At 49.5% G+C, this 9,609-nt stretch overlaps 1 long non-coding RNA gene across 1 annotated transcript; it reads right to left on the bottom strand.

Moving 5' to 3' along the window:
* Positions 1–638: 638 nt before the first annotated feature.
* Positions 639–2,559, bottom strand: LOC140690484 (uncharacterized). Its single transcript, XR_012065784.1, has 2 exons — positions 2,293–2,559; positions 639–2,134 (listed from the first exon to the last, which is right to left on the bottom strand). It is a non-coding gene; the product is annotated as an uncharacterized lncRNA (long non-coding RNA).
* Positions 2,560–9,609: the final 7,050 nt, after the last annotated feature.

The raw sequence follows: 9,609 nt of genomic DNA, 5'->3' as shown, positions 1-9,609 counted from the left end.
GACGTGCTCGCTGGTCCTCGTGTCCCATCAGATCACAAGAGAGACTCACACACGTAAGGAGCAGAGCATCTTCTGAATTCAAGAAAACTACAGAGTTTCCAATTTATCACATAGTTGCCAGTCACTTTTTTCTAAGATGATCTCTAAACCGTGCCTTAGAGTAGGCTCTTGGAAGCATTATTACAGGAACAAAGTGTACAGGATGTTTAGGGCTACTTTCTCTCGGTACACTTCTCTCCATAAACTTATCTGCGGTCTTTCTCTTGCATTTCACCTCTGTCTTTACCAACAGTGTTTTTACCTTTGAGGCCTTAGGTCACTAGATTTAGTGGCAATATTTATGTTTTTTTTTAAAGAAAGTGATTGGTCTTTTTAATATTGAAATGGTATGTGACTTAATTTAATTCAAAGGAATTTCCAGGAGAAGTAATGTTGTGATTCCCAATGTTACGATTGGTCTCAATGTCAAAACAGGATTCACTAAAATGAACTATGCTCTAGGAAGGACTGGCCATAAGCTCAGTCCAAGGAAGTCAAACCTGACAGAGATTTGAATAGCTTCATGTTTTCCATGTTCATGGTGTAATGTGGGGTGATTATAATAAAGCTTATACAAAAGACAATACAGAACCCCGGCATTGTTAAAAATAATCTACCATATATTTAATTACCCCAAAGTGCATATAATTGTGACCATATCTGAATATTTTACATAAAGTACACCATTACATGTCATCTTGAATAACCTGAATCTTTAAAACCTACATGTCTTAAATTTTCCTACTTCCAGTATTATCCGCACCCCTAACTTAGTAAGTCAAACACAATGAATCCCACATATTTGTTACTGATGATCTTATGCCATTGTAAAGTCATGTGTCTCTTCTGCTTTGTTCTACCCACAACATGAGTGGCTCAGAATTCACAAACCTGAGTCCCCATTCCCCCTCCCCAGTGCTGTGTTTACACTAACACAGCCTTTGTCCACCCAAACCTGAGATAGCAACTTAGAATTGTTAACTCCAAGAAATTCAAAACTAGGTGCTAAAGATCCTTAAATGTAACATGCCCGGCACTGGCTTGACTGTTTTATCTCTGACTTCCCACTATCTGCTATTTTTTCAGCGCTGAGCATCCCTCAGCAGAACACTGGGGTTCACCTAACTTCCTCTTCTTTGTCTCTTGGTTCCTGTTCTTGCATCTGGCTTCTGACCCACCTTCCACACCATGACTCCGTTGCCTTTGCTCATTTCTGAGCTGCCCCAGGGAAGGTGCAATCTTCAATAGACTGACAAGGTTTCAAAGCTGCAAGGTGAATAAGGTAACTAGGGGGGAAGAAAAGTTTGCCAGGAGTCACTGGGCCACGCCTTCCCCTCCGACAGAGGTCCGCGGTCCAGGCACCGGAGGGAGAAGCAGCAAAGGACCTCGGTCTGCAGTGGGTCAGCCTCCCTCCCCTTCTCTTCTGTGTTTGTACCTACGTCTGGGCCCTTGGATGTCGCCCAAAGTCTAGCCAGACCCCCTTTTGCTGTATTTCTGAGGTTACACAATCATTGCTTCCCACAATGTTTCTCTAGTCTACTAACAAAGCTGATTCATTGTCCTAGCCGCAGAAAAGGTTCCCAAATTCATCTTCTCCATAATTCAGACCCACGTCAGCAGGATGGCAGGCCCGGGTAATTTGGCCAACTCGCCGGCCACGATGCCTCACGCTGCAATCCATCATCATTACGAGCTGCATTCACAGCATTTCTTTCTTTGGCATCCAGTCTGGGATGCGAAGGATGGTTAGGACAGAGAGAGATGAACCAATGAGATTCCGAGACCTGAATATGTGCTTTGTTAGAAATGAAAATGGAAATATGATTCCAGGGGAAAAAGGACTCTGTTGTAACATGGTCACACACTCCTTTCAAAACATGAAAAATAAATTCACCCTCCAGAAAGAGAAGAAAAATGGATGTGACAGACCCATTCTCCCCCGTCGTGGGGTTTCTCCTCCAAGCCTCTGCATCAAGGATCCGTCTGAACAGGCAAGGCTGTCAGGGCGGCAGCCTGCCTGCGCCCACTGTCACCAAGCCTGTCCTCTCCTCACTGGTCACTGCTTTTTAACCCAAATGTGATTAAGTGGCTTGTCCTAGAAATGAAAAAAAAAAAGTCCACTTTCAGCCCAAACGCAGATAGATTACTATTCTGTGAGCCACGTGACCATGCCCACACCCACTACCCATGGGAATGTTCAGACCCCTGACTGTGTGCCTCATCCACAGGGAAAAACACCCTTCGGTCACTCACTCATTACAAAGTCGTCCCGTGGTCTTTTAATGTAGGGCAGGACGAGGCATGCGGACGGAGCTGAATGACAGTGTGGTCAGAGATCTAAGGATGATCAGTCCCACTCTCTGATACTCTAGATGAGATGCCTGCAGACCGGGGAAGAAGGCCCTCCAGGAGTTTGTCTGACTGGGGCAGCTCCGGCCACATCACACCGCCCAGCAGCTGTAACACACGGAAGCGCAGACGCCTCGGTTTAACTGGCATGTACCTGTCTCAGCTTGTATCAGGGGGCTTCTCCCCCTACGCAAACCCAGACCTGGATGGACTGTGCCTATGCCAGGTAGACATTCAGTATCTGCTCAGTGCTTCCTGAAATGGATGCAAATGAGAACCCCCTCGATCTCCTTGGAAGACCCAACCATTGACATAAAGGGAATCTGGACAACTTCCCTGCTGGGGATGATACAGTTTGTCAACTTACCATAGAATTATTGTGACCATTTCTGACCCAAATCTTGGAATACCAAGTCTAACGATGGACTTTTTTCCCCTAATTTATGAACTAATTTATATAAAATGCATCATTTCATTATACTGTTAGTGAATTGCTTTACTGGAAAACTTTTACATTGCTTGCACTCGGAGCTGTCTCAGAAAACCCAAAATAAGGCGAGATCTAAAGATCCGATCACAAATCAGAGCTAAACAACTGGAACTCTGTGATGCTCAGTCTGAGAAATTCTCACCTGCAAAGAGACTTGACTCGATAATTGCTCAGTCCCCAAAGTCAGCTTGTAACATACAACTCCCGGTGCGCGAACCAGTTCAGAGTGAGATCGGTGATACGATAGGGTGGTGAGCCCACTAAAATCTGCCACTAACATCATCTTTCTGTGACACGTGGGGGGACTAAGTCTATTTGCAGCAGAGCAGCATTGCTTCTTCTCTCCTTGTTCACAGTTTGTGGCCTGGCATCCACTTTTGAGTGTTTATCCTGCAATCTGCCTGAATGCACAGACTGGATGTCTCTGCCACCTTCTTATCCACTAAACGAAGTATCTCATCCGGCTATTAATACTGAGATGGAAGAGACGATGGCCAGGTAACACCTGAACAATTTTAGACAGATTCCCAAGTCAGGACCATCTGCCCAGAAAGGGTAAGTATGAAAATTTTCAAAAAGAAGAAAAAACAGTGTATGAAAGTTAGAGAAAAGACACGACTAACTGGGAAGAGCGGTGGGAGGAAGCCCATTTCGAGGCTATTTTTTGGCTTCATCCTGCCCTGCTACTAAGTTGTTATTGACCAGCTGCCGGGGTCAGACAGCCTCACGGGGTTTCTCGTGAAGCAGGATGATAAACCCAAGAGCAAAATAAAATTATCTGAACGTCCCAGCTCCAATATCCTCCGACTGGCTACACTTCGAATTTAATGTGCAATGTGAAAGCACTTTTTAGAACGGACCGTGGTGACGGCGGAACAGTGGAGGCAAAGGCAGGCTCTTGGTCACATGCGGAAGGCAGGCCTAGGGCGTCTCAGGTGGGGACCCCACCGATGAGGGCGCACGGCGGTACAAGAGAAGCTGTGTCGTCTTCCTTCACGCGTCCAGAGAATTCTCCAGTGTCCCTCCACGTGGGCTAAGCGGACATGACATTAGCGCATGTTTTCAATCTTTACTAGAAAGTAGGAGCCTGAAACACCGCAGGACCCCTGCTTCCGCTGCTGAGCTGCAAAATTTCTCTGTTTCAAAGTCTCCCTCCCTCCCTCTGCCCGCACTTCCCCTTTCTTTTAATGTAACTAGAGAAAATGACACGCTAATTTCAGCTCCGCCTCCGCCGGGTCATTCTCCAGGCAGCGGATTAGAGACGTCGCGGGAAGAAGGAAGACCGCGCGCTCAGACTGCAGGGCAGGACGACCCCGCCGTCCATCCTGCGGACGCGTTTCAGCAACCACAGTCATCTATCAGGAAGCGGGAGGGGGCGCCTCGTTAGCGCAGGGTGCACCTGCCCCGAGCCACACCTCGCTCATAACAATGCCCATCACTCACCTCCAGGTGTTGCCTTCTCTGCTCTGTGAAACAGCAGGCCCTCTGTGTCCTCCCCCGTCTCCCCTCATTGCCCGCCCGGCCAAGCCCAAGTGGCTCGGAGAAGGGGGGAAGAAGTGGTGGTTCGGGGCTGGGGCAGCACAAAGCCGCCCTGGAAGGGGAAGGGAGCCATCAAGGGCCAAAAGAAGGCATCTCAGTTCACTGATCGTGAGAGGTCAATGCATGGGGTCGCTGAGAGTTGAACCACCCATGCCCCAGCCGGGGACGGCAGTTCGATCAGGATGCCAGGACACTGCCCCCTGGTCTTCAGCGCAGGGGTCTCCTGGACAGAAACAGTCTTAAGATCTCTGATTCGTTTTTCACTTTGTTGCTGGTAAACACAGATAACTTGACAATAAAGTAACTGCAAAACTTCTGTTTTATGAGCCCTGGAATCTACCACCACTAACCCCTACTAAATACCTGAGCTCTTCCTTCCTCTGGGTCTGCCTCTAGCAGATGACGTTTAATTAACTCACCCTAAGGAAACCCTGAAACGCTGCCCACGGAGAGAAATCTCCTAGAGAAAATTTCGTCGTGAAACTGTATTTAATTACGTTCCCCAAAGCGACTGTCAAGCATTTGTTGCGAAGCAACATTTGAGGCCTGTGCAATCCCAGGTTCTGGGGGCCAGGGGGAGGGCGGCTTGAAGGGCCATAAATAGGCTCTTTTAGAAAGTTTCAGTGGGAAGCCCAGTTTAAACTTGGGCCACCATCCAGAACGGTCCGTAAGTTACAAACATGTGTTGACCTTTCTGAGGCGACGCAGCTGAAGCTCCAGGCGGCGGGGCTCAGGGAGGAACTGGAGCCCCGCGGGTGCCTCGCTGTAGGTGGCAGGAGGTGTAAGGAACAGGTCGATGGGCAGCGTGAGGCCACACCCCTTGGTGCAGGAGGCCTGGGGGTGGGGGGTGGTCACTTACACACTAGAGGCGGGCAGGCCTCAGGGCCCAGGAGGGGAGAAGAGCCCGCACTCTCACTCAAGCACCGGGCACCAGGGCTTGAGGCTGAGGACAGCTTTCTCCCCAGGAGCTGCTGGAGGCCTTTAAATTTAAAGCACCAACAGCTATATGCAGAAAGCATGAGTCACTCACTTTGGGGGTGTCACCAGCTACTTCTGGCATCCCAGCCTCTGATGGAGGTCACGCGGCTGCACACGGGCAGGTAGCGGGGACAAGGTCACGCGCCAGCTTCTGCGGGGCCTGGTGCATCCCCCGGGCAGAGCGGTTCACCGCGAGGCTGAGTCTCGGCGGTGGCAGCAAGCGGGCTTTTGTGCTGGAAGACGTGCAGCCCCTGCCTGCAATCACAAAACCCCAAGAGCCTGGAAAACCGAAAATATTTTCATAGCTCCTTTCGCGACAAAATCTGACCTAACCAAGACATAAGACTTTATAGTTTTTATTTAACCCATTGAGATTGAACTAGTCTGTATTCTGGCTGCATCTACATTTGTGAATCTGATCTGGAGCCACTGCCCTGACGCCCCCAGACATGCTGTTTAGCACAGACGGGTGCACCCAGCTGTTCTCGAAAACCACTAGATTCTGGGGGGAAGGTATAGCTCAGGGGGAGCACGGGAGCTCTGCATGCACAAGATCCTGGGTTCAATCCCCAGTCCCTCTGTTAAAAATAAGTAAATAAGTAAACCTAATTACCCTTCCCCCCCAAAAAAACCTAAATTAAAAAAATAATAAAATAAAATCATTAAGATTCCAAATTCCAAAACACAGCCAGCCGGATGACCTGGCATCATGGAACTTCCTCTCCTTCCCCTCTCAGATATGAGGAGGGTTCTGCCAATTTCTGTCTAGACCTCGGCCAAAAACCCTTCACTCCTGGACAAAACAAACCGAAAAAAAAAAAAAAAACCCCACACACATACCGTCCATGCTGTTTCCGACCCCCCATGTTGAGGTTGCCCACTAACTAGTTTCCCTTCTTCACTAGATAACAAGTGACGGTCATGGTTAGTAACAGTTCTGCCAGGAACACCGTGTCCATAAAAACTCCGACGGAGAAAGCCTCTCCCTGCCCAGGAGGCAGCCCCTCTCGATGCAGCCACGGTGACTTTCCTGGAAGACCATGTCAGCTTGCAGGACCCAATGGGGACGGCACCCCGGAGGAAAGGCCAGACATCGAAGGACAGCCCCGTCCCCACAACTTCCAGCTTCCAGCTCTGACTTGCACAAGTCGTTACCACGGTTGCTCTAAGCAGGGGCAGGGAGGGGGAGGGGTAAAATACAGGCCTGCCCGATTCTTAATTCCCAGGGACTTAATCTATATCACACAGGATTAAAATATTGATTTTCCAGGAGGCTACCGGAAGATAAGAGGCGGATTTTGATGCCAGAGTGTCAGGCGTAACAGAAACCAAATTCCCCTTCAGGTGCCATGGCATTCTCTCTCATTGCAGGGCTTTTCCCTGACACTTGCCCCATCCCCTTTGGTTTCCCAGAAATTCTCTCTTCAAGCTCCATCTTTCAAATCAACCACCTGGATGGCTGAATAAGACATCTTCCGATCACGGCAAAATGATCTTTTCCAAAGCACAGTCCAGATTCACAACGCAGGTCTTTGTGTTTGCTTTATTTACGAGAGACTTCCACAATGCACTCACGACACATACTATTTTTTAAATAAATCTCTTCCTCCCTCCCTCTCTCTCTCCTTCCTCTCCGCCCCCTCTCCCCCACCCTCCCTAATTGTCCGGCCTTTACAAAGCCGTGCCTGTGAAAGGAACGCCCGTCTATTGCCCTGTCAGACGCGCCGGGCTGGGAAAGCTATTGGGTTTATAGAAGAGACAAACATTTCAGGCATGCCATTCTGGGGTAATGAAGCATAGCAGCAAAATATACCTGCGCGGCATCTGATAAAGATGGCTGACACGCCAGCCCAGATAGGTTCTTTTGTGCATCTGCAAGCGCCGACCATCACCGCTCTCATCTTAGAGCAGGAAGGTGGCAGCAGCTGGCAGGGACCAGAAGGGAGAGCTGCTCACAGTCAAACGGCGTTTACCCCTGGCCTTGATTTCACTCCCACTACCCTTCGTTTATTATGTTTTCTCTCTTTCCATGCAAAAAAAAAAAAAAGTGACTCAATTTTTCTTTCCTTCTCTGGCTATGGAATTCCTCCTGCAGGGGCACTGGAGGAGACAGTGGTAACGTCCCAGGTGGTGAGCCTCGGGCCTTAAGTTAAAATGCCTCTTCCGGGGTTTTTATGGCTTTCATTGTTGTTTGATTAATGCAAAGCAAAATTAAATCCTGCAGTTACAGATGAGTACATCACCCTGAGAGCAGCCCAACTGTACTTCCTCCTTTGGTTTACAGAAAACACCTTTTGTTGCTTAATCTACAAACAGAGAAGGGGGTGGGGAGAGAGAGACAGACATCATAGACCAGGTAAAAAGTGAGCCAGGGAGATGTGGAAGGTCTGGTGACCCAAATGTGAGCTAAAGAGTCGTTCTGATCACTCACCTTATCTCACTTGGATTCTTCGTGTTCCCATGTCTTTCCTGGCTTCGGGCCAGCCCGGGGGCCAGCCCAGGTGTCTCTGTAACAGGCCCTCCTGGGACAGACTCTCCCCCATGGCCTCTGCTGCAGCTCCTCTCTGAAGGACCCAGATCATAGCATCTCATGCACGTTTCCTGAGTTTCTCAGATGCTAAAGCCACCACCAAAGGGAAGAAATCAACTACTTGATGATCATGAGCACGTGGTCCCCAGACCTCCTGGCACCTAAGCACTGACCACCATCAAGCAACCAGAGACTTGTGCACGAGCTGATCGTGTACCCTGGGACCCCACTCCCTTACCTGGCCTTTAAATATGCTTTGCTGAAACCCTTTGGGAAGTACAGGGGGTTGGGGGCGCCAGCCACCTGCCCACCTGGCTCGGGCCTGCAGTACACCTCCTCTGCTCCAAACCCCGAGGTCTGGGTCTGTCCGGCCTCACTGCAGGTCGGGCACATCTGGTAGCGTCTCCTCACAGGCGCCCCATGAGCCTGACCTCACCAAGGCCTGTGTGGTGTGTTGCTTTTATGTTATTTGCGGAGACGCACATCCTGGTTATACAAGCGACGCCATGACGCTGAAAGGGGTGTGCCAGCCACTCTGAGTTAGGAAGCTCCTCTGCGGGGAACGCTGGACGAAGGGCCGTGGCTGATCTGATTTCTTTCTCCCGCTCCTGTTGGCAGTCCCAGCGCTCGGTGCTACGCGCAGTGACAACAAGGAGCACTCTGTGGTGTGGTGGCCTCCCTGGGAACCAGATGCACACAGGTTTTCACTCATCTGATGGCCAACCCTTCATGGCACGGAAACTCTCAGCTAACCTGCCAATTCACCTACATCCGAGGAAGACCGGTCAGAACCGTCACTGCCGTGCAAGGTCATCTGCGCTAAGGGGCCGTCTTTATTCCCCTCAGAGCTCGGGTAGTAATAGTCTCTCCTCAGCACAGACCTTGACGAGAGGGAGGGGACAAGCCCGCGGGAGGTGGCAGGAAAGGACCCAGGTTCGAGGCTTTGCCTGCCTCCTGCTCACTGGGAGACGCCTTAACTTCTGCTTCCTCTTCTGTAAATGAGAGCAGGAGGATGCCGGACCCACCACAGGAAGAGCTGGAGAAAACCACACGGACAAGGCATGTAAAACACTCCGTAAACTGCACAGTGCTGCACATGGTTCATTCCTTTACTTTATTCTTTTTAACTTTGCTGGGAGCGGGGGTGGAGGTACTTAGGTTTGTTTGTTTGTTTATTATTTAACAGAGGTACCAGGGACGGAATCCATGACCTCCTGCATGCTAAGCACGCGCTCTACCACTGAGCTAAACCCTCCCCACCGTTCACTTCTTTCATAAACATTTTAAGTTGCTTATACAGATAAAAGCAAATTCCAGAAATAATGACAGAATCAAGTTGTGTCAAATCTCAAAAACTGAGTGATAAAAAAGGAGAAAAAAGCCAATAAACCCCCAAATTGTAATGCTTCTGGCCTCACAGAATCCAAGTTCTATAAGCACGCCCGGTTATTTAAGGCTTCTGTCTTGTCAAAGCCATTTCATTTACTCCGTTCTTTTAATTTGCAAAGTCGGGGTGAAAATACCCCTGAGACACACAGCAGTGAGAACAGTCTAAGGGAAGTCATTCGGTGAGACGACTGTCGTTCGGTCGGTAACAAGAAACACTCCCGACAGGAGGTGCGTCTGGAGGGGCGCTGCATAAACTTCTTACAGAATCAGCCCACTTCTTACCACACAAAAACAG

The sequence above is a fragment of the Vicugna pacos genome, chromosome 30 (genome assembly GCF_048564905.1).
Source record: "Vicugna pacos chromosome 30, VicPac4, whole genome shotgun sequence".
NCBI lineage: Eukaryota > Metazoa > Chordata > Mammalia > Artiodactyla > Camelidae > Vicugna > Vicugna pacos.
The sequence above is the reverse complement of the archived record's forward strand: the minus strand, read 5'-3'. Positions and strand labels throughout refer to the sequence as shown.